Raw genomic sequence first — 25,688 nt, forward strand, 5'->3', positions numbered from 1 at the left:
CTACACCACTGGGCCGGCCCCTGAGTTAATTTTTGTGTATAGCGAAAGATAAGGGTCTACTTGCATTCTTTTGCATCTGGCTGTCCAGTTTTCCCAGCACCATTTATTGAAGAGACTGTCCTCTCTCCATTGTATGTTCTTAGCTCCTTTGTCGAAGATTAGCTGTCGGTAGATGTGTGGTATTATTTCTGGGCTTTCAATTCTGTTCCATTGATCTGTGTGTCTGTTTTTGTACCAGTACCATGCTGTTTTGATTATTATAGCTTTGTAGTATATTTTGAAGTCAGAGATTGTGTGGCCTCCAGCTTTGTTATTTTTTTTCAGGATTGCTTTAGCTATTTGGGGTCTTTTGTTGCCCCATATGAATTTTAGGATTCTTCTGTTCTATTTCCATGAAGAATGTCATTGGGATTCTGATTGGTTGCCCATTTTTCAATTGGGTTGTTTGTTTTTTTTGTTGTTGAGTTGTATGAGTTTTTTATATATTTTTGATATTAACCCCTTATCAGGTACATGAATTAAAAATATCTCCTCCCACTTGTTAGGTTGTCTTTTAGTTTTGTTGATGGTTTCCTTTGCTGTGTAAAAGGTTTTTAGTTTGATGTAGTCCCATTTGTTTTTCTTTTGTTTCCCTTGCCTGAGTAGACATGGTATTCAAAAAGATACTGCTAAGACCAGTGTCAAAGAGCATACTGCCTATGTTTTCTTCTAGGATTTTTGTGGTTTCAGGTCTTAAATTCAAGTCTTTAATCAATTTTGAGTTAATTTTTGCTTATAGTTTAAGATAATGGTCTACTTTCATTCTTTGGCATTCTTTGGCATTTTTCCCAACACTGTTTATTGAAGAGACTTTCCTTTCTCTGTTGTATGTTCTTGGCTCCTTTGTTGAAAATTAGCTGTCCCTGTGGACAGCTAATTTATTTCTGGGCTCTCGATTTTGTTCCGTTGATCTATGAGTCTTTTTTTGTGCTGGTACCATGCTGTTTTTGATTTCTATAGCTTTGTAGTATATTTTGAAATCAGGGAGTGTGATACCTACAGCTTTGTTTTTTTTTCTGAGGATTCCTTTGGCTATTTGGGGTCTTTTTGTTGTTCCATATAAATTTTAGGATTCTTTGTTCTGTTTCCATGAAACGTGTCGTTGGGACTTTGATAGGGATTACATTGAATCTGTAGATTGCTTTAGGAAGTATGGACATTTTAACTATGTTAATTCTTCAAATCCATGAGCACGGAATATCTTTCGATTTCTTTGTGTCGTCTTCAATTTCTTTCAGCAATGTTTTATAGTTTTCAGTGTACGGGTCTTTCATCTCTTTGGTTAAATTTATTCCTAGGTATTTTATTCTTTTTGTTGTGATTGGAAATGGGATTGTATTCTTAATTTCTCTTTCTGCTATTTCGTTGTTAGTGTATAGAAACTTAACTGATTTTTGTATGTTGATTTTGTACCCTGCAACTTTATTGTAGTTATTATTTCTAATAGGGTTTTTTTGGTAGATTCTTTAGGGTATTTTATATACAAAATCATGTCTTCTGCAAATAGTGACAGTTTCACTTCTTCCTTTCCAATTTGGATCCCTTTTATTTCTTTTTCTTGCCTGATTGCTCTGGGTAGGACTTCCAATACTATGTTAAATTCGAATGGCAAAAGTGAGCATCCTTGTCTTATTCCTGTTTTTAGAGGGATAGCTTTCAGTTTTTCACCACTGAGTATGATGTTAGCTGTGGTATCATCATATATATGGCCTTTATTATGTCAAGGTACTTTCCTTCTATACCCATTTTATCCAGAATTTTTATCATAAATAGATGCTGTGTCTTATCAGATGCTTTCTCTACATGTGTTGAGATGATCATGTGATTTTTATTCTTTATTTTGTTAATGTGGTGTATCACGTTGATTGATTTGTGGATGTTGAACCATCCTTGCATCCCTGGAATAAATCCAACTTGATCATGGTGTATGATTCTTTTAATGTATTATTGTATTTGATTTGCTGGCATTTTATTCAGGATTTTTGCATTTATGTTCATCAGTGATATTGGCTTGTAGTTTTCTTTTTTGTATTGTCCTTGTATGGTTTTGGTATCAGGGTAATGTTGGCCTCATAGAATGAGGTAGGAAGTGTCTGCTCCTCTTCAATTTTTTGGAAGTTTGAGAAGGATAAGTATTAAGTCTTCTTTGAGTATTTAGTAACATTCACCCGGGAAGCTATCTGGTCCTGGACTTTTGTTTTTTGGGAGGTTTTTGATTAATGTTTTGATCTCCTTACTAGTGATTGATCTGTTCATATTCTCTGTTTCTTCTTGATTCAGTTTTGGAAGGTTGTATGATTCTGAGAATTTATTCATTTCTTCTAGATTATCCAGTTTGTTGGCATATAGTTTTTCATACTATTCTCTTATAATCCTTTGTATTTCTGTGATGTCTGTAGTAATTTCTCCTCTCTTATTTCTGATTTTATTTATTTGAGCCTTCTCTCTTTTTTTTCTTGGTGATTCTAGCTAGAGGTTTGTCAATTTTGTTTATCTTTTCAAAGGACCAGCTCTTAGTTTCCTTGATCTTTTTCTATTTTTTTAGTCTCTACTCATTTATTTCCACTCTGTTTTTAGGAAGATCAGCCGTGAGCTAACATCCATGCTGATTCTCCTCTTTTTGCTGAGGAAGGATGGGTTAACATCTGTGCCTGTCTTCCTCCACTTTATATGGGATGCCGCCACAGCATGGCCTGACAAGCGGTGCGTCGGTGTGCGCCCCGGATGTGAACCCAGGCCACCAGCAGCGGAGCGCACACACTTAACCACTACGCCGCAGGGCTGGCCCCTCCACTCTGATTTTTTAATTTCTTTCCTTCTACTAATTTTGGGCTTGGTTTCTTATTTTTAGTTCCTTTAGGTGTATTGTTAAATTTTTTATTTAAAGTTTTTCTTGTTTCTTGAGATGGGCCTTTATTGCTATAAACTTCCTTCTTAGTACTGCTTTTGCTGTATCCTGTAAGTTTTGGTGTGTCATATTTTGATTTTCATTTGTTTCCAGGTATTTTTGATTTCTCCTTTGATTTCTTCATTGACCCAGTCATTGTTCAGTAGCATTTTGTTTAATCTCCACATATTTGTGGCTCTCCAATTTTCTTCTTGTAGTTGATTTCTAGTTTCATGCTGTTGTGGTCAGAAAAGATGCTTAGTATTGTTTCAGTCTTCTTAAATTTATTGAGAATTGTTTTAATATGTGATCTCTCCGGGACAGTGTTCCATGTGCATTTGAAAAGAATAGTATATTCTGCAGCTTTTGGATGGAATGTTCTGTATATATCTACTAAGTCTATCTGGTCTGATGTGTCACTTAAGACAGAATTTCCTTATTGATCTTCTGTTTGGATGACCTATCCATTGATGTAAGTGGAGTGTTAAAGTCCCCTACCATTATTGTGTTACTATCAATTTCTCCTTTTTTGTATGTCAATAATTGCCTTATGTATTTAGGTGCTCCTTTGTTGGATGCATAGATGTTTACAAGTGTTATGTCCTCCTGTTGGATTATTCTCTTTATTGTTATGAAATGCCCTTCTTTGTCTCTTGTTACAGTTTTGTTTTAAAGTCTGTTTTGTCTGATATAAGTATTGCTACCCCAGCTTTCTTTTCATTGCCATTTGCATGGAGTATATTTTTCCATCCCTTTACTTTTAGTTTGTGAGTGTCTTTAGGTCTGAAGTGTGTCACTTGTGTGTGGCATATTTATGGGTCTTGTTTTTTTTATCCGTTCAGGCACCCTGTTTCTTTCTTTTTTTTTTTAATTGATGTTTTAATAGTTTATAACGTGAAATTTTGGGTTTTACATTTTTGTTTGTCCATCACCATGTATATGTCTCCCTTCACCCCTTGTGCCCACCCCCCATCCCCATTGCCCCTGGTAACCACAATACAGTTTTCTCTGTCCATGTGTTGGTTTATATTCCACATATGAGTGAGATCATACAGTGTTTGTCTTTCTCTTTCTGGCTTACTTCACTTAACATAATACCCTCCAGGCCCATCCATGTTGTTGCAAATGGGACGATTTTGTCATTGTATATATATACCACATCTTCTTGATCCAATCATCAGTGAAGGGACGCTTAGATTGCTTCCACTTCTTGGCTATAGTGGATAATGCTGCAATGAACATAGGGGTGCATAAGCCTCTTTGGATTGTTGATTTCAGGTTCGTTGGATAGATTCCCAGTAGTGGGATCGCTGGATCATAGGGCAACTCTATTTTTAATTCTTTGAGGAATCTCCATACCGTTTTCCATAGAGGCTGCACCATTTTGCATTCCCACCAGCTGTGTATGAGGGTTCCTGTTTCTCCACATCCTCTCCAACATTTGTTGTTTTTTGTCTTGGTGATTATAGCCATTCTAACGGGCGTGAGGTGATATCTTAGTGTTGTTCTGATTTGCATTTCCCTTATGATTAGTGATGTTGAACATCTTTTCATGTGCCTATTGGCCATCTGTGTATCTTCTTTGGAGAAGTGTCTGTTCATTTCCTCTGCCCAGTTTTTGATCGGGTTGTTTGTTTGTTTGTTGTTCAGTTGTGTGAGTTCTTTATATATTATGGAGATTAACCCCTTGTCAGATATATGTTTTGCAAATATTTTCTCCCAGCTGGTGGGTTGTCTGTTCATCTTGATTCTGGTTTCGTTTGTCTTGTAGAAGCTCTTTAATCTGATGAAGGCCCACTTGTTTATTTTTTCTTTAGTTTCCCTAGTCTGGGTAGGCATGTCATCCGAAAAGATTCCTTTATGACCAATGTCAAATAGTGTGTTGCCTATATTTTCTTCTATGAGTTTTATAGTTTCAGATCTCACCTTCAGGTCTTTGATCCATTTTGAGTTAATTTTTGTGACTGGCCATAGCAGATGGTCCACTTTCATTCTTTTGCATGTGGCTGTCCAGTTTTCCCAACACCATTTATTGAAGAGACTTTCCTTACTCCATTGTATGTTCTTAGCTCCTTTGTCGAAAATTAGCTGTCCGTATATGTGTGGTTTTATTTCTGGGCTTTCAGTTCTGTTCCATTGATCTGTGTGTCTGTTTTTGTACCAGTACCATGCTGTTTTGTTTACTGTTGCTTTGTAGTATGTTTTGAAGTCAGGGATTGTGATGCCTCCAGCTTTGTTCTTTTTTCTTAGGATTGCTTTAGCTATTCAGGGTCTTTTGTTGCCCCATATGAATTTTAGTGTTCTTTTTTCTATTTCCATGAAGAATGTTATTGGAATTCTGATTGGGATTGCATTGACTCTGTAGATTGCTTTAGGTAATGTAGACATTTTAACTATGTTTATTCTTCCAATCCATATGCATGGGATGTTTTTCCATTTCTTTATGTCATCCTCGATTTCTTTCAGTAATGTCTTGTAGTTTTCATTGTATAGGTCTTTCACCTCCTTGGTAAGATTTATTCCTAGATATTTTATTCTTTTTGATGCACTTGTGAATGGTATTATCTTTTTGAGCTCTCTTTCTGTTAGTTCGTTATTAGCATACAGAAATGCAACTGATTTTTGTAGATTGATTTTGTATACTGTGACTTTGCTGTAGTTGTTGATTATTTCTAATAGTTTTCCAACGGATTCTTTAGGGCTTTCTATATATAAAATCATGTCATCTGCAAATAGTGAGAGTTTCACTTCTTTGTTGCCTATTTGGATTCGTTTTATTCCTTTTTCTTGCCTAATTTCTCTGGCCAAAACCTCCAGTACTGTGTTGAATAGGAGTGGTGAGAATGGGTAGCCCTGCCTCATTCCTGTTCTCAGAGGAATAGCTTTCAGTCTTTCCCTGTTGAGTATGATGTTGGCTGTGGGTTTGTCATAGATAGCCTTTATTATGTTGAGATACTTTCCTTCTATACCCATTTTGTTGAGAGTTTTAATCATAAATGGATGTTGTATCTTGTCAGATGCCTTCTCTGCGTCTATTGAGATGACCATGTGGTTTTTATTCTTGGTTTTGTTGATGTGGTGTATCATGTTGAGTGATTTGCGGATGTTGAACCATCCCTGCGTCCCTGGTATAAATCCCACTTGATCATGGTGTATGATCTTTTTAATGTGTTGCTATATTCGGTTTGCCAATATTTTGTCGAGGATTTTTGCATCTGTGTTCATTAGCGACATTGGCCTGTAATTTTCCTTCTTTGTATTGTCCTTGTCTGGCTTTGGAATCAGGGTGATGTTGGCCTGGTAGAATGTGTTGGGAAGTGTTCCATCTTCCTCTATTTTTTGGAATAGTTTGAGAAGGATGGGTATTAAATCTTCTTTGAATGTTTGGTAAAATTCACCGGAGAAGCCATCTGGTCCTGGACTTTTATTTTTTGGGAGATTTTTGATTACTGTTTCAATCTCTTTACTTGTGATTGGTCTATTCAAATTCTCCATTTCTTCTTGGTTCAGTGTTGGGAGGTTGCATGAGTCTAAGAATTTATCCATTTCTTCTAGATTGTCCAATTTGTTCGCATATATTTTCTCATAGTATTCTCTTATAATCCTCTGTATTTCTGTGGTATCTGTTGTAATTTCTCCTCTTTCGTTTCTAATTTTATTTACTTGAGCCTTTTCTCTTTTTTTCTTAGTAAGTCTGGCTAAGTGTTTGTCAATTTTGTTTATCTTCTCAAAGAACCAACTCTTTGTTTCATTAATCCTTTCTACTGTTTGTTTGTCTCAATTTCTTTTATTTCTGCTCTGATTTTTATTATTTCTCTCCTTCTGCTGACTTTGGGCTTTGTTTGTTCTTCTTTTTCTAGTTCTGTTAGGTGTAATTTAAGGTTGCTTATTTGGGCTTTTTCTTGTTTGTTAAGGTGAGCTTGTATTGCTATGAGTTTCCCTCTCAGGACCACTTTTGCTGCATCCCATATGGTTTGGTATGGCATATTTTCATTTTCGTTTGTTTCCAGATAGTTTTTGATTTCTCCTTTAATTTCATCAATGATCCATTGGTTGTTCAGTAGCATGTTGTTTAATCTCCACATTTTTGTCACTTTCCCAGTTTTTTTTTCGTGGTTGCTTTCCAGTTTCATAGTATTATGGTCTGAAAAGATGCTTGTTATGATTTCAGTCTTCTTAAATTTATTGAGGGTTGCTTTGTTTCCCAACATATGGTCTATCCTTGAGAATGTTCCATGCGTGCTTGAGAAGAATGTGTAGTCAGCTGTTTTTGGATGGAGTGCTCTGTATATGTCTACTAGGTCCATCTCTTCCAGTTTTTCATTTAAGTCCACTATTTCTTTATTGACTTTTTGTCTGGATGATCTATCCGTTGATGTAAGCGGGGTATTAAGATCCCCTACTATTATTGTGGTGTTATTAATGTCTCCTTTTAGGCTTGTTAATAGTTGCTTTATGTACATTGGTGCTCCGTTGTTGGGTGCATATATATTTATAAGTGATATGTCTTCTTGGTGGAGTGTCCCTTCTATCATTATATATTTCTCTTCTTTGTCTCTCTTAACCTGTTTTATCTTGAAGTCTGCTTTGTCTGATATGAGTATGGCAACACCTGCTTTGTTTTGTTTGCCATTAGCTTGGAGTATTGTCTTTCATCCTTTCACTCTGAGCCTGTGTTTGTCTTTAGAGCTGAGATGTGTATCCAGGAGGCAGCATATTGTTGGGTCTTGCTTTTTAATCCATCTTGCCACTCTGTATCTTTTGATTGGAGAGTTCAGTCCATTTACATTTAGGATAATTATTGATACATGAGGGCTTAATGTTGCTGTTTTGTCACTTATTTTCCAGTTCTTTTGCATTTCCTTTGTTTCTTGTCCCATTTGTTTCGGACTGCCAATTCAGTTTGGTTGTTATGTCTTATGACTCTTCTAGTTTTCTCTTTGTTTATCATATGTGATTTTGTTTTGATTATTTGTTTAGTGGTTACCTTGAGGTTTGTATAAAAAAATCTTGTGTTTGAGATAGTCCATTATCTGATGACCTCCTATTTCCATACACTAAGTCAATTCAATCACTTTCCTCTTCCCCTTCTAAGTCATTCTTGTTATACCTTATTCTATCTTGTGTTGTGGGTGTGTGTTTACAGTGATGAGGTTAAATTTATTTTTGGTGAATTCCTTCCTTTGATCTTTGATTTTGGTATTTAAGTGGTTGCTAACCTATTCCGGTAAAGATCTACTATTTTTCTGAGTTTTTCTACCTATTTTACTCCTTGCTCCAAGCTTTGTATTCCCTTTCTCTTCTTTTTTTCAGGCCTGAGGGCCTTCTTGAGTATTTCTTGTAGTCGGTTTATCGTGGCCATGAACTCCCTTAGCTTTTGCTTATCTAGGAAAGTTCCTATTTCTCCATCATATTTGAAGGATATTTTTGCTGGATAGAGTATTCTTGGCTGAAAGTTTTTGTCTTTCAGTATTTTGAATATATCATTGCAGTCTCTCCTAGCCTGTAAAGTGTCTGTTGAGAAATCCACTGAGAGCCTGATGGAGTTCCTTTGTATGTTATTTTTTGTTTTTGTCTAGCTGCTCTTAATATTGTTTCTTTGTCATTGACTTTGGCCAGCATTACCACTACATGTCGTGGAGTGGGCCTTTGCCTGTTGATGTATTTAGGTGACCTGTTGGCTTCACTTACTGGTATTTCCTGCTCCTTCCCCAGATTTGGGAAGTTCTCAGCTATTATTTCCTTGAATAGGTACTCTGTTCCTCTTTCCCTCTCTTCTCTCTCAGGAATACCTATAATTCTTATGTTACATTTCCTAATAGAGTCAGATATTTCTCGGAGATTTTCTTCATTTCTTTTTAGTCTTAGTCCTCTCTCCTCTTCCATCTGGAGCATATCTGTATTCCTATCGTCTATAATGCTAATTCTTTCCTCTATATTTTCAGTTCTGTTCTTTAAAGATTCCAGATTCTCCTTTATCTCCTCCGTTGTGTTCTTCATCTCCATCAGTACTGATTGGTTTTTCTTTATGATTTCAATCTCTTTTGTGAAGAAATTCCTAATCTCATCGAATTATTTGTCTGTGTTGTCTCGTATTTTGTTGAGTTTTTTTATGATAGCTATTTTGAAATCTCTGTCGTTTAGGTTATGGATTTCTGTGTCTTCAGGGTTGGTTTCTGGGTGCTTGTCATTTTCCTTCTGATCTGGTGATTTCACGTACCTTTCCGTTGTGGTTCCTGTATTGGCTTTGTTTTTCCTCATCCTGGAAATATCTGGTTGCAATTTCCACCCGCCGCCACTGTGTGGGGCTAAAGGGCTGTGTAATCTGAGCCCCCTGCGCTCTGCCTTGGCTGTTTGCTGCCATCTGCCAGCCGCTTGGTCTCGTCTGGTCGGCTGAGCTGCTGTGTCCAGCTTGCGGGGAGTGGGGGGGCTCTCTCTTTTGCCCGCTGGGTCCCTGGCATGGGGGGCTTCTCACTCGCCCCTCATTATCCGCTCTCCTGGGGTGCTCAGATGTTGATGGTACGCTGTAGCAGTTCTGAGTCCTCTGTGTGGGGGTGTCCCACTGGCTGAGAGAGCTGGAAGAGCTACGGTTTCCCACAGAGGGCCGCCCCTCCCCCCTCTCTGGGAGCCACGAGGGCTGGGATTGCTGATCTGATGGGGACAGAGAGGAGTTCTCCTTACCTCTCCCCACTTCCTCCAGGGGCCCAGCACATTCCACTCTTAGATGTGCGGCAGTGTGGATCTTTCTGACCTTGCTTTTCGCTGTCTAGGATTCCATTGTTGGTCTGTGACTGTTCCTTTTGTTGTATCTTATGGGGGGAAGAGTTTATGGGAAAGCTCACTCCGCCATGATGATGATGTCACTCTCCACCCTGTTTCTTTTGATTGGATCATTTAGTCCATTTACATTTAAAGTAGCTATTAACAAGTATGTACTTATTGCCATTTTGTTACTTTTTTTCCGGATATTTTTGCTGTTCTTCTCTGTTCATTTCTTCTTCTCTTTCTCTCTTCCCTTGTGATTTGATGGCTTTCTTTAATAATATGTTTGGGTTTCTTTCTCTTTATTTTTTGTGTATTTATTGTAGGTTTTCGGTTTGTGATTACCATGAGGTTTATATATAATAAATTATGTAAATAGCAATCTATATGAAGTTGATGGCCTCTTAAGTTTGACCTCTTACTAAAAGCCCTACACTTCCCCCCGCCCCTCTGATTTTATCTTTGTTTTTTTTGTGTGTGTGAGGAAGATCAGCCCTGTGCTAACATCTGCCAATCCTCCTCTTTTTTTGCTGAGGAAGAGTGGCCCTGGGCTAACCTCCGTGCCCATCTTCCTCCACTTCATATGGGACTCCACCACAGCATGGCTTGCGAAGTGGTGCGTCGGTGTGCGCCCGGGATCCAAACTGGCGAACCCCGGGCCACCGCGGAGTACAAGCACTTAACCGCTTGCGCCACTAGCCAGTCCCCCGGTTTTATGTTTTTTGATGTCATATCTAAGGTGCCTTCTACATAACATTAGTTCCAGGCAATGGCCTGTGAAGTGTGGTAACTTTGACTAAATATACGTAGGAAACTCTGCTTGATGTATTTACTTCTTGGGGATTCGTAGTGCGGATTGGCATATTAAAAATTCTGAGAATCCCTGCAATATGGAAGTTTGATGAGCTCTTTTTAATATAACATTTCTCACACTTATCTGGTCACAGAACACTTATTGTATGATAGATATCTCACTGAGCAGTATTTTGGGAAGCATTGCATTAGAATTTGGGGTAGGATTGGTTAGTGTTATAAAATACTATTAGTAATACTACTTGGCAGTCATTGACAGTAGAGGATGATTGTTAAAAATATGGGCCTTGGCATTATGTAGGTAATATTTGAATTTCAGCTCTGCTGTTAATTAGATGTGATTTTGGGTAAGAACTTAACCTTTCTGGGCCTCAGTTTGCTAATTTGTACTATTTCCTGTCAGGTGCTTAGCCCAGTGCCTGACATGGTAAATACTTAATAAATGGTGATCTGTAAAATTACTTGTGCTTCTACTAAAAAATGTTTGGGTGCACTAGGTAGGGCAATCATTCTTCTATAATAGGAAATTGTCTTGTATCTGAATAGTTTTATCTAGCATAATTAATGTGTCAGACTTCATTTTAGGATAAATATAGAATAAACATGAGTTTCAAGCAGAACCTCAGTTCAGAGAAAAGATATTGATGAGAGAGAGGCTATTAAATTTTGTACACCCAGGAGTAGAAATTATTGGGGGTGGTGTGAGGCAAGATTATTGTTTGAGATCTGCTGTGTAGGAGTGTGTGCGTAGCGGGTGACAGTATGGTGAGAGATTGCTCTGGAGAGAGGGGGCCAGGTTTTTCAGTCTGAATTTACCTAATGATGTTTTGATTTATAAACCAGATGTATATGGATAAACATAATGCTCCAAATGTGAGCGACAGCCACAGGCCATTTCTGAAAAAAGCACCTGCAAGGGCTTGCATCAGTTGTTATGCTTTGTATCATGAATCCCCTCCACCTTGCCACAATTAATTGGATCGGGGATTGGCATCAGTGATATATATGTAGGCCAGTAGCTTATGAATTAGCTTGACCCAAGGACTGTACAGTAGTTCTGTCTTATAAAATGATGAATTGACTCAGTCTGATCCTCTTCTTTAGGAAATTGGAATATGAGATGGCAAAGAAGGCAGTAAGCAGAAGCTGCAGAACAGGAGAAACCATATGGTAGAGAGAGCAGTCGTAGTGGAGAGTAAAACATAACCACAGTCATAGTAGAGGCAGAATCAGGAAACTGAATTATGACAATGATCAGTAGTGTTCCTGTTGGGATACCAATTTTATTTTATTCTGACCAGTGTTCCAGTTCTCAGTGAGGCCTGATTGTGGAGACTTTTCTTGTGCTTCCAGTCTTCCCCATATATGCTAGCACTAAACTCTCATTATGAAGTAACTTAAATGAATCTGCATATAGTTCTGGTAATCAGAAAGAGCCCATCTTGCTTAATACTACCACCCCCATCCTTTAGGTAAAGCACACTTAGTTGGTGTAAATGAGACTAACTGGTTAGCTGGGTAGGAGAAACAGGTACTTTGCTTGTGGCATTACTGACCAGAGGATGTTGTGGAAATTGTGCTTCTTTCCTTTTTTGACATAGATGCCAGGGACCTGTGTTTATGGCTCTGCCACCCATTAGCCCTGTGGGGTCTTAGATTACTCTCGGTTTCGTGGGCCAGTTTTCCTTCTATAATTTGAATTAGTCAAACTGATTATTTTTGGCCCAGAAAAGAGGCTTTTAGCAAAATGAGTCATTGTTCACAGCATTTAAAAACGGTTAGAGATGGCAATAAATCTGAAACATGAGAGGCAATATGATCAATCTAAGTAAACATTAAAATATTGATGCAGCTTAACTAGGAAAGTCTAATAGTATTGTGTTACTCTACTCTTGTTTATGAAAAAGCAATGTCTGGGGGATAATATATCTTCATAAATGTGACATTAACTTATCTTCTTTTGCTACCGTGTGTTTCTGTTTTTTCTCCTTTATTTATATTTCAAATATTTATAATCGTTTCCTATAAAGAACTTGACAAACAGGTAGATTTGTTTTTCAGTCAGTGCTTCCCCAGGCTTTTTATCTAAAGTCAACCTGATAAAGGGGCAAAAGACCAAATGCCTTTTTTGTTGGAGAATCTTAATCTATGAGTTATCTTAAACTACTGACAAACTAAATTATACTGTGATTCGCTATAGTGAATCTTAGGTCAATAGTAATTGTTACCTTTATGAGAAAAAGTGCCCCTTTTAGTAAAAACAATTGCAGACTTCCCGCAAAGCAGTCATTGTGCTTTTAGTATTGGTAGATTAATATTTAAGTATTAGTAGATTCTGTGATTTAGAGATTCTTTGCCATAACTTTGTGTTTCCCCATAGAATCAGGAACATAGCCAGGAACAAACAGAAGTTTAAAAAATAAAAGTATTCTGAGCAGTTAAAATCGCTGTCTTAAAGACCAAACGCTAACAGGTAGACGGCTTACTTTTGATTTTATACAGTTCTTACCTCTATCTACTGCATCACTCCCCAAAAAGAAAAAAGACAAGCTTTCAGAAACAGAAGTTGTGGCTCTATTTCTACTTCCTTTTCTCCCATCATGCTTAAAAATTTTTTTTTTATCAAATTATGCGCATAATTTAAAATCAAATAGTTCTGTGAAGCTTATTATAAAAACCAGTATTCTTTAGCACTACTCTCTCATCACCCTATCATTTTTCTCTTCCCCAGAGGCGTACCTGGGAACTTTGAAAGCTGATTCTTGGGGGCTGGCCTGGTGGCGCAGCCGGTTAAGTGCGCACGCTCCGCTTTGGCACCCGAGGGTTCGCTGGTTCGGACCCCGGGTTCACACTGACGCACCGCTCATCAAGCCATGCTGTGGCGGTGTCCCATATAAAGTAGAGGAAGATAGGCACGGATGTTAGCCCAGGGCCAATCTTCCTTGGTAAGAAGAGGAGGATTGGCATTGATGTTAGCTCATGGCTGGGTCTTCCTCATACACACACACACACACACACAAATAAAGCTCATTCTTTTGGTTTTTGCTGCTTATGGCAGAGGCTGCTAGTTGTCCCAAAGTATCTGTTTCCCTCTCTTTCTCAGGGAACCTCTGGTTTTTAGCTGTGTACTTGGCTACCTGGAATAAAGACATGTTCCAGTTTTCTTGGAGCTGGTTGTGGTGATATGATTAATTACTGAATGGTAAGTCATATGTGACTTCTGGGAGGTGTTTTGTTTTGTTTTGTTTTGTTTTGGTAAAGGAGATTGGCCATGAACTAACATCTGTTGCCAATCTTCCTCTTTTTGCTGAGGAAGATTGGCCCTGAGCTAACACCTGTGCCCATCTTCCTCTATTTTATATATGGGATGCCGCCACAGCATGGCTTGATGAGGGGTGTGTAGGTCTGCACCTGGGATCCGAACATGTGAACCCTGGGCCGCCAAAGCGGAACATGTGAACTTAATCGCTATGCCACTGGGCCAGCCGCTGGGAAGTGTTTTTAAGAGAAAGGAACACAACTTTCATTACCCTTCTTTCCTGCTGGTTAGAAGGTGGATGTTATAGTTGGAACTCGAGCAGCCATCTTCCTTTGACTGGGAAGTAAAAGCTATATATTGAATATTGTAGAATGAAAAGATAATTATGCATCCTCCATACCAGCCCTGGATTACTTCATTTATGTGGAAGAGAAAAAACTTTCTTTTTGTTTAAGCTGTTGTTGCTTGAGGTTTCTAGTCACTTGCAAGCCCAACCTAACCCTAACTGAAATACCTCTATGAATCCTCTTTCCTTAGCTTTCTCATGATCTTGTGAGGTTTTGGATGGTGGACTTCACTATTTGGTGATCTTGCTGGGATTGGATTTGATAACCTTCTTTGATCTTTTATCTTGGGTTTGTCAGATTTCCCAGAGAAGGATCTTCCCATCTCCTGCCTGAGAGATATAGGTTTGGTTGCCAGAATTTTGGGAGCCAGGTAGGAGAAGATTGTTTGGGGTTGCAGCATTCACTGTGTAAAGTTTTACACAATTCCCTGTCTTTTCAGTTTGATATCCCTACTCTCAAATGCTAAGTATTCTCATAGGCCAGTTACCTGCTCTTTAAATTTTTCCTGACGGAAAAATTCTTCTGGGATGGAGCAAGGACAGTCACCCAGGTACATGGAGAAGGGAGGATGTTTGGGGATCTAACTGCTGCTTAACTAGGCTTTCAAACAGTTCCCACTCACCCTTCACTTTTGGAAGTATATGGTACTGCCAACGGCAGAGCTTTTTGAGAGTTCTGAAGTGTATTGGGTAGCTTCTTGTCATTCCCCCGATGGCCTAGAATTTAGTGCTCTGTGATGAGCTAATTCAGTTTAATTTATCCAGCTGCTTTTCAACTTCTAAATTTGTGTTTTATCCTCTCCTGTTTTTAAATCCTTTCTCTTTGTGGTCGCATTGCTAATTATTGTTTCTTTGGTAACACCTCTCCTTTATTTTAAAACTTTTGAAACAGAGAAAACAAACTTCAGGTATGCTAATTTTATTTGCTTACTAACTATAATACCCAATTAAGTTTCTTCAAAATCGTTTTAAAGTTTCAGAATTACCTGGGTGTTAATTATTTTGCAAGATTTGTTTGCTTTGTAAAAAAACTCTTACAATCAACTCATAAAAGAGGTGTTTTGAAGATTAAAATAAGAAAACAACTGAAAAAAGTGTAATATGTATACTTTGCTTTATTGGTTAGGGCTTATACTATTTTTCTTCCTTTTCCATTATAGTCATAACAAAATGATATGCTCGGAATCTTTTCTCTGTAAGCTCTCAGCTGTACCCCTTGGCTAAGGAAGGTAGATATTAAATCAGAAGAGAAAGGGGTTCTGCTAAAAATAGTAAGAGAGAAAATTTAGTAATAATCGTAAAGAAGTGTATTTCTTTCTTTCATTTGGCAAGTGTTTATTGAGTACCTGTTATGTGCCAGTAGTGCACAGAATAGACATAGTCCCTGCCCTATAGAGTTTATAGTCAGTTTGAGAGACATACAAAGAAAAGTCTTGAATTTCTGTTGCCTACAATGACAAACTGTGTTAATGTTTACAAATACTCCGAAACAATGTGCATCTCAAGTTTTAATGTGCATATGAATCACCTGGATATTTGTCAAAAAATGTAGCTTGTGATTCAGTAAGTCTGAGGTGGGGCCTGAGATACTGCAATTTTTCTTTAAAAAAAAACTTTTTTTAAGGTGTGATTTACATACGATAAAATTCACACATTCTAGGTATACAAGTCAACAACTTTTGGCATATATGTATATGTATGTTTATATCTATCTCTCTGCCTCTCTCTCTAGCTCATTGTTAGAACCACCCTAAAAAGTGAGCACTTTTAACAGGTTCCAGGTAATGTTGATGCTGTTGGCCTGAGGTCCACACTGAGTAGCAAGGCTGTAATTGTCAATTCAGACTTTAATCCCCAAAACTGAGAGAACTCAATAGTGTATCAATGAGAATTTTTGGTTTGATTTTTACTTTAAAAGTGAGAGTGATCATATTTGTACATTTTAAAATTGTTTTGAATGGAAAATGAAGCCTCATGAATTAAAAAGATACCAAAGTTAAGCAGTGAAAACCTGTCCTATTCCTGTCTTCCAGCTACCCAGTTTCCCTTTGGAGAGCCATTTCCTTGTATCCTTCCACAGATATTCTATACATAGAGAAGTAATTATGTATTTATATTCTCCACTTACCTCCTCCTCGTTTACACGCGTGGTTGCAGTCCTACAGACCTGCTTTTTTCTTTTATGCTTTTTATTTTTTTAATTAGATTTTATCTTTTATTTTGTAATTCTTTTTAAAAATAGAAGTAAAATTTATATAGAATAAAATGCACAGATCATAAGTGTACAGTTTGAGTTTTAACAAATGAATACACCCTTGTAACGTAAATCCCAATTAAGACCATGATGCTTAACCTGGGCAGGCTTCTGGCATGCTTTTTTTTTTTTTTTTTTTTTGCTGAGGGAGATTTGCCTTCAGCTGATATCTGCTGTCAATCTTGCTCTTTTTTTTTTTGGTTGAGGGGATTACCCCTGAGCTAACACCTGCGCCAGTCTTCCTTTATTTTGTATTCGGGTTGCCGCCATAGCATGGCTGACAAGTGGTGTATGTCCGTGCCTGGGGTCTGAACCCGTGAGCCTGGACTGCTGAAGCGGAACACACTGGACTTAACCACTATGCCTCAGGGCTGGCCCCAGTGGCATGCTTATTTTGATGTTTGTAATTCTGTGATCAAGTTAGGATTTGATGAAGCATTAATGAACTGCTCTTCTATTGCATACAGGACTCTTAGGTGCTTTTGAGATATCATCAAATCACTTTAAAAAAAAAACTTTAGTTTTTAGAGTAGTTTTAGGTTCATAGCAAAATTGAGGTGCAAGTACAGAGTTCCTATATACCTTCTACCCCCAAATGCACAATCTCCCCCACTATCAACATCCTGCACCAGAGTGGGACATTTTTTACAGTTGATGAACCTATATTGACACATCAGTATCACCTAAAGTCCATAGTTTACATTAGGGTTTGCTCTTGGTGTTGTACATTCTGTGGGTTTTGACGAATGTATAATGACTTGTATCCGCCATTATGGTATCGTACAGAATAGTTTCACTGCCCTAAAAATCTTCTGTGTTTTACGTATTTGTTCCTCCCTCTCTCCTGACCCCTGACAACCACTGATCTTGCTGCTGTCTCCATAGTTTTGCCTTTTGCAGGGTGTCATATAGTTTAAATCACACCATATGTAGCCTTTTCAGATTGCTGTCTTTGACTTAGTAATGTACATTTAAGGTTCCTCTATGTCTTTTCATGGCTTGATAGTTCATTTCTTTTTAGCTTTGAATAATATTCCATTGTGTTGGATGTGCCACAGTTTATTTTTCCACACACCTACTGAAGGACATTTTGGTTGCTTCCAAATTTTTGCACTTATGAGTAAAGCTACTTTAAACATCCACATGCAGGTTTTTATGTGGACATATGTTTTCAGCTCCTTTGGGTAAATACCAAGGAGCACAATCACTGGGTTATCTGGTAAGAGTTGTTTAGTGTTGTTGAGAAACTGCCAAACTGTCTTCCAAAGTAGCTGTACCATTTTGCATTCCCACCAGCGATGAATGAGAGTTCCTGTTTCTCCACATCTTTGTCAGCATTTAATGTTGTCAGTGTTTTGGATTTTGGCCATTCTGATAGATGTGTGATGGTATCTCATTGTTTTAATTTGCAGTTCCCTAATGAAATATGATGTTAAACATCTTTTCATATGCTTATTTGCCCTGTCTGTATATCTTCTTCGGTGAGGTGTCTTTTCATATCTTTTGCCCATTTTAAAATTATTGGGTTGTTCATTTTCTTATTGTTGAGTAGTAAGAGTTCTTTATATAGTTTGGATAACAGTCCTTTTTCAGATGTGTTATTTTTCCCCAGTCTGTGGCTTGTCTTATTCTCTTGAATCAACTTACTTTTTAGAAGGGGAACCTGAAAAACATTGAAGCTTAACAAAAGTTCTGCTAAGAGAATGGTTTGTAATTTTGTGATGTAAGGTAGGTCTCCAGATAAAAAAATGTTACAGGTACCTTAAGATTTTTATTAATTTTGGGAAATACATGTCAGTTACATTAACCTGTGTGTTATTTAAAAAAGAAAAACACTCTAGTTACCCTCCATTGTCCACTTAATAATAAGTCCTCCATTATCTTGCTTCAACCTCTCTTTCCAGCTTTTATTTCTTATTGTTTTCCTTTATATTTAGATATAACGCACCAGCCGAACTGAACCAATCTGTATTCCCAGAAGAGCTCAGATTCAGGGCCTTGCTTGTGCTGTGTCCTTCTCTGTATTCAAAATCCTCTATCCTTTAATTCAAGTCCCACCTTTTTCATGATGTCTTAGTGAAGACTATGAATCTAACCTAAGAATATAATGCAAAATATGGAAAACTTACTATAGGAAGATGTTTATTTTAGCATTATTTATAGTAGCTAATGGTATAGTTGGGAAAAAAGTCAAAACCGAAAATCGTATATACAAAATAATTATAGTTGTGAAACAAAACACAAATGAAAATAAATGAAAGGAGGAGGATGTGCACCAAAACAGATTGTGTTAGAGTGGTAGAATCACATGTAGTTTTTTCCTCTCATTTTATAAATTTTATGTAATGTAAGTAAAATTAAATAACCTTAAATTGTCATAGTTAATATTTGTATGTTTTATTTTACTGTTTAAAGGTTTGATCAAAACAATGTTAGGAAAACCCCAAAATGAAGCACATAAAGTTTTGAATATTGGGTAACTGCATTGAAAGGGTTACAGTGTTTTATAGTTAACTATAAAAGAGTTAAGTACTACTTTAGTGACAAGGAGAGCTGAGAGACATCTGAATTTGGTGTTTGAATAGCATGGAATTGTGAAATTTTAATTTTCTAGTGTCTAGCTCTTTGAAGAAGACATTCTAAAAAAAATCATGGGGTATTGCCTGTGAGAAGAATAGAAGGTGAAATAAAATGAGAATACTGATGAATGCAGATATTGAAAAGACTTGTAAAAAGGCAAGAACAGCCATATAAACAAAGAAGAATATAAAAGAGAGACATTAGAGTGTAAAAATAGTGTGGAGAAGGCCAAAGCTTAGAATGAAGCTTGTAACAAATGCTTAAGTCCATAAAAAGCTTTAAAAAGTGTTTTGGTAGCAATAATAATGAAGAAAGAATAGTCCTGCTGTTTGGAACTGAGGTGTTATATTAGTAGATTGTCAGAGAGAAAGCAGAGCTTTTCTAATCCCATTTGGCTGTGATCTTTTCTTTCAAGGAGAATTATCTTTGGAGTAAAGAGGACAAAACGGCTATTGTTCTTTTATAATTGGTTATCAAATATATTATGTAAGATTTCTATGTTTGTTGTAGATAAATTAAAAAACGGACCAATATGGGGAGAAAAACACTGCCCATATTTATGCCACTCAGATACAACTATTGTTGATATTTTGGTGTCATTCTCCAAGAATTCTTTTGTGTATATATGCAGTTTTTTTATAAAAAAGAGATGAAACTACTATTCAGTAGTTTCTTCTTTTTCTTTCTTTGGTTGACAGTTTATTAAACACACTACATTTGTACTTTATTCTGTAGTTTTTAAAATCATTCACACATGGACTTAGTAAAAACATACTTTATAGAAAACCATCTACAAAACTAAAATAAAAATAACGCACATTTTACATAAATATTAAACTGCTGAAAATGTTAGGAATTACTTTAATGAAGGTGATCATGAAATATGAGGTGGCTTGATTTTATTAAATTGGACACCAGACCATGACTTCAGAAGTGTTAATGCTGCAATGTGGATGCAAAAATATCTGTTAACAAAACTGTTTAATAGTTTGAGAAACGGGACAAAATAAAGTATTTTTCTTTTACAGATATTTTTCTAAATCCGTTCCCTATGCACTCTCTCTCCCATTCAGAGAATTAGTTGTGCAGACTGATGAGGCAAAAAAATAATTCCTCAAAAAAAAAATCAAACTAGAGCCTATTTACAAAACATGCAAAGGGAGAATTTTAAGTAGGTATTACTGCAGAACTGGTTAAAAGTGAATACGGCTGAGTGTCAGAATATACCTTTACTTCTGCAAATATAAGTCCTTCCCCATTCCTTTCTAGAAGAACTACAGTTTCAGGGCATGGACTATAAAATGGCATACAATGCGAAGACAGAAACAAAGAAGTTTGTAAATTCTTTATATTTTTAGCTGTTGAGACAGTATTTTCAAGAGCTGAGGTTACCTATAGTGGCAAAACCGGAGCCAGCTATTAAACAGCCAGAACACTACAGTAATGGAATACATGACCATTTCTTTTAGCACGTTCTTTGTTCTCCTCTTCTAGAAGTTGTAGACGTCTGTTTAGTTTGATTATCTGTGGTCTTAACAAAGTTGCATCTACAACAGTCATGTCATCTGAAGTTGCTTCAATTGTTGTATCTACATTTGAAATGCCATACATGGAGTCAGTTCTGACCAGCTGTCCGTTTTCGCGAACAGCATTTTCACTTAGAGAACGCTCTCTTTTCAGCCTGCCAACTGCATGGATTTCTTCGTTTTGAGGGGCTGGAGGAGCTCTTTCTAAATCCGCAAAATCTAGTGGTCTTTCACTTAGCGTAAGTACATGAGGTGGTGTTTTCTTTTTTTTTAATTAATATAGATTTATTATCAAAATATAAATTTGGATTCTTGGCAAGACAAATATTTTTATCAGATAGAAAATGACAGTATAAATGATTATTATATGCCCCCCAGAACATTTAATGCATTATTTTTTTTTCACTTTTTTAAAAAAATTTTTTGTTTATTGCAGTAACATTGGTTTATAACATTGTATAAATTTCAGGTGTACAGGCCTAGCTCAACAAACAAGAAAAATCTCAAATAAACAATCTAACAATGCACCTAAAGGAACTGGAAAAAGAAGAACAAACAAAGCCCAAAATCAGTAGAAGAAGGGAAATAATAAAAATCAGAGCAGAAATAAATGAAATAGAGACCAAAAAAACAATAGAAAAAATTAATAAAACCAAGAGCTGGTTCTTTGAAAAGATCAACAAAATTGACAAACCTTTAGCTAGACTCACCAAGAAAAAAAGAGAGAAGGCACAAATAAGTAAAATCAGAAATGAAAGAGGAGAAATTACAACAGACACCTCAGAAATACAAAAGATTATAAGAGAATACTATGAAAAGCTATATGCCAACCAATTCAACAATCTGGAAGAAATGGATAAATTCTTAGAATCATACAACCTTCCAAAACTGGATCAAGAAGAAGTAGAGAATTTGAATAGACCAATCACCAGTAAGGAGATCGAAACAGTAATCAAAAACCTCCCCAAAAATAAAAGTCCAGGACCAGACGGCTTCCCTGGTGAATTTTACCAAACATTCAAAGAAGACTTAATACCTATCCTTCTCAAACTCTTCCAAAAAATTGAGGAGGGGGGGACGCTCCCTAACTCATTCTACGAAGCCGACATTACCCTGATACCAAAACCAGACAAGGACAACACAAAAAAATAAAACTACAGGCCAATATCACTGATGAACATGGATGCAAAAATCCTTAACAAAATACTAGCAAATCGCATACAACAATACATTAAAAAGATTATACACCATGATCAAGTGGGATTTATTTGAGGTGGTGTTTTCAGTGCCAGAGGTTTAAAGGGAGTTGACTGAATAAGGTCAAGATCTGCTGGTCTTAAAAATGGAATGTCTTCATTATTTCCTGCTATGGCAGTCCTCTCTGGAACCTGGATAACCACACTAGCATTCGGAACTCCTTCTTGGAATCCTTGTTCCAGGTCAGCATTTGGTGGTGCTATCTTTAATTTTTCCGGGACCCTCATTTGCTGACTAATACCTTTGGTGTATTACATTTCATACTGAATTCGACTAATTTCCGCCATCTCAGCAGCAGTGGGAGAAGGAAATGCTGCCCCACTCACTAAATGTGTACTAAGTACTGCTTGCTGTTTGGCACTGTCTGCTTCTGTGCTTCATATTAAATCCTTTAACCTGCTTCAATGTGCATGTGCTGGATCTAGAGCCCCTTCTGTCCCCCCTGGGCCCGCTGGAGGGTCCCTGGGGAGGGCTGCCGCCCGCTGGCTGCTGGGGTGCTCTGGTGGGCGCTCTCAGGGGCCATTGTTGGAGCACACAGAGGCACCCGGGCAGGCACCTGCCGGAGTGGCCTGCTCTCAGGGGCTGTTGTTGGAGCACACGGAGGCGCCTGGGCAGGCACCTGCTGGAGCGGCCCGCAGCGGGCCGGGAGAGACCTTTTTCTTAGAACTTACTTTCTCAGAAGTATGTTCTAAAGTTTTCCATGTCAGTAAATATAGACTACACCATCTTTTTAAAAACTTTTTATTAAATTATACTGTGCATAGAGAAATGTATACAAACTACACAGCTCAGTAAATAATCCCCAAAATGAACACACCTGTGTAGCCACCATTCATTCAAGAAATAGACCGTTATCAGTAGCCCAGAAGCCCTCATTATGCTTCATTCCAAGCATTAACCCTTCCTCCTCTCCAAAGTTATGCTGTTTTATAATTCCATAGATTACTCTTGCCTGTGTTTGCACTTTGTATGAATGGAAGAATATAGTAAGTATTCTTTTGTTTCTTTCTTCTTTCACTCAACATTATGTTTTGAGGTTCATCCATGTTGTGTGTAATTGTGGTTTGTTTTCATTGTTGTGTAGTATTCCATTTTATGAAGAAACTGTAATGCATTTATCCATTTTCCGGTTGGTAGGCTTTGAGTTGTTTATAGTTTATTTTGTTCACCACTGTATATACACAGTGCCTAGTTTTGTGCCTGGCATATGGCAAGTGTTCAGTAAATATTTGTTGAATTTAAGCATGAAATGTCTCACATTTCTTTACAATTAGTACTGAATTTTCTCTGAATTATAAAAGGCTAATAATATAAATAGGTACTTTTATCCTCTTCTTCCTAGTGCAAGGACTTGAGAACACTTTAACTCCATTTATCGCTCCTGACTTGTGTGCTACTGTTGTAGTTTAATTCTGTTTAAAATTTAAACCCTATTGGGTTTGTAGTTATTGTTTATTTATTTATTTATTTTTTAAATTTTTTATTTATTGCAGTAACATTAATTTATAACATTGTATAAATTTGAGGTGTACATCATTATACTTCTATTTGCGCATAGATTACATCATGTTCACCACCCAAATACTAATTACAACCCATCACCACACACATGTGCCGAATTATCCCTTTCGCCCTCCCCCGTCCCCCCTTCCCCTCTGGTAACCACCAATCCAATCCCTGTCTCTATGTGTTTGTTTATTGTTGTTATTATCTACTACTTAATGAAGGAAATCATATGGTATTTGAGCTTCTCCCTCTGACTTATTTCACTTTGCATAATACCCTCAATGTCCATCCATGTTGTCACAAATGGCTGGATTTCATTGTTTCTTACGGCTGAGTAGTATTCCATTGTGTATATATACCACATCCTCTTTCTCCATTCGTCCCTTGACGGGCACTTAGGTTGCTTACAAGTCTTGGCTATTGTGAATAACGCTGCAATGAACACAGGGGTGCATGTATCTTTATGCATTGGTGTTTTCAAGTTCTTTGGATAAATACCCAGCAGTGGAATAGCTGGATCATATGGTCGTTCTATCCCTGATTTTTTGAGGGATCTCCATACTGTTTTCCATAGTGGCTGCACCAGTTTGCACTCCCACCAGCAGTGTATGAGAGTTCCCTTCTCTCCACATCCTCTCCAACATATGTTGTTTCCTGTCTTGTTAATTATAGCCATTCTGACCGGTGTGAGGTGATATTTCATTGTAGTTTTGATTTGCATTTCCCTGATAGTTAATGATTTTGAACATCTTTTCATGTGCCTGTTGGCCATCTGTCTATCTTCTTTGGAGAAATGTCTGTTCAGGTCTTTTGCCCATTTTTTAATTGGGTTGTTAGTTTTTTTGTTGTTGAGATGCATGAGTTCTTTATATATTTTGGAGATTAAGCCCTTATCAGATGTATGGTTTGCAAATATCTTCTCCCAATTGTTAGGTTGTCTTTTCGTTTTGTTGATGGTTTCCTTTGCTGTGCAGAAGCTCTTTAGTTTGATGTAGTCCCATTTGTTTATTTTTTCTATTGTTTCTCTTGCCCGGTCAGACATGGTGCTTGAAAATATGTTGCTAAGACCGATGTCGAAGAGCGTACTGCCTGTGTTTTCTTCTAGAAGTTTCATAGTTTCAGGTCTTACATTCAAGTCTTTAATCCATTTGGAGTTAATTTTTGTGTGTGGTGTAAGGTAAGGGTCTACTTTCATTTTTTTGCATGTGGCTATCCAGTTTTCCCAACACCGTTTGTTGAAGAGACTTTCGTTTCTCCATTGTATGTTCTTGGCTCCTTTGTCAAAGATTAGCTGTCCATAGATGTGTGGGTTTATTTCTGGGCTTTCGATTCTATTCCATTGATCTGTGTGTCTGTTTTTGTGCCAGTACCATGCTGTTTTGGTTACTATAGCTTTGTAGTATATTTTGAAATCAGGGAGTGTGGTACCTCCAGCTTTGTTCTTTTTTCTCGGGGTTCGTTTAGCTATTCGGGGTCTTTTGTTGTTCCATATAAATTTTAGGATTCTTTGTTCTATTTCTGTGAAAAGTGTTGTTGGAACTTTGACAGGGATTGCATTGAATCTATAGATTGCTCTTGGAACTATGGACATCTTAACTATGTTAATTCTTCCAATCCAAGAGCCCGGAATATCTTTCCATTTCTTTGTGTCTTCTTCAATTTCTTTCAGCAATGTTTTATAGTTTTCCGTGTACAGCTCTTTCATCTCTTTGGTTAAGTTTATTCCTGGGTATTTTATTCTTTTTGTTGCAATTGTAAATGGGATGGTATTCTTAATTTCTCTTTCTGCTACTTCGTTGTTAGTGTATAGAAATGCAACTGATTTTCGCATGTTGATTTTGTATCCTGCAACTTTACCGTATTCCTTTATTACTTCTAAAAGTTTTTTGGTGGATTCTTTAGGGTTTTCTGTATATAAAATCATGTCATCTGCAAATAGTGACAGTTTCACTTCTTCCTTTCCAATTTGGATCCCTTTTATTTCTTTCTCTTGCCTGATTGCTCTGGCTAGGGCTTCCAATACTATGTTAAATAGGAGTGGTGACAGTGGGCATCCTTGTCTGGTTCCTGTTCTTAGAGGGATAGCTTTCAGTTTTTCACCATTGAGGATGATATTAGCTGTGGGTTTGTCATATATGGTCTTTATTATGTTGAGGTACTTTTCTTCTATACCCATTTTATTCAGAGTTTTTATCATAAATGGATGCTGTATCTTGTCAAATGCTTTCTCTGCATCTATTGAGATGATCATGTGATTTTTATTCTTCATTTTCTTAATGTGGTGTATCACGTTGATTGATTTGCGAATGTTAAACTATCCCTGCATACCTGGAATAAATCCCACTTGATCGTGGTGTACAATCTTTTTAACATATTGTTGTATGCGATTTGCTAGTATTTTGTTGAGGATTTTTGCATCAATGTTCATGAGTGATATTGGCCTGTAATTTTCTTTTTTT

The 25,688-nt window shown here is 37.1% G+C and overlaps 1 protein-coding gene and 1 pseudogene across 2 annotated transcripts in view; one reads left to right on the forward strand and one right to left on the reverse strand.

Annotated features, from left to right (window-relative positions):
• The window catches only part of SBF2 (SET binding factor 2), a 522,324-nt gene that overhangs the window by 32,913 nt on the left and 463,723 nt on the right, over positions 1-25,688 (forward strand). The gene's annotated exons all lie outside the window — the stretch shown is intronic.
• Positions 20,198-22,137, reverse strand: LOC106800545 (mitochondrial fission factor-like; annotated as a pseudogene).

This window comes from Ceratotherium simum, chromosome 7, assembly GCF_057802395.1.
Source record: "Ceratotherium simum simum isolate JZ-2026a chromosome 7, ASM5780239v1, whole genome shotgun sequence".
NCBI classification, from domain to species: domain Eukaryota; kingdom Metazoa; phylum Chordata; class Mammalia; order Perissodactyla; family Rhinocerotidae; genus Ceratotherium; species Ceratotherium simum.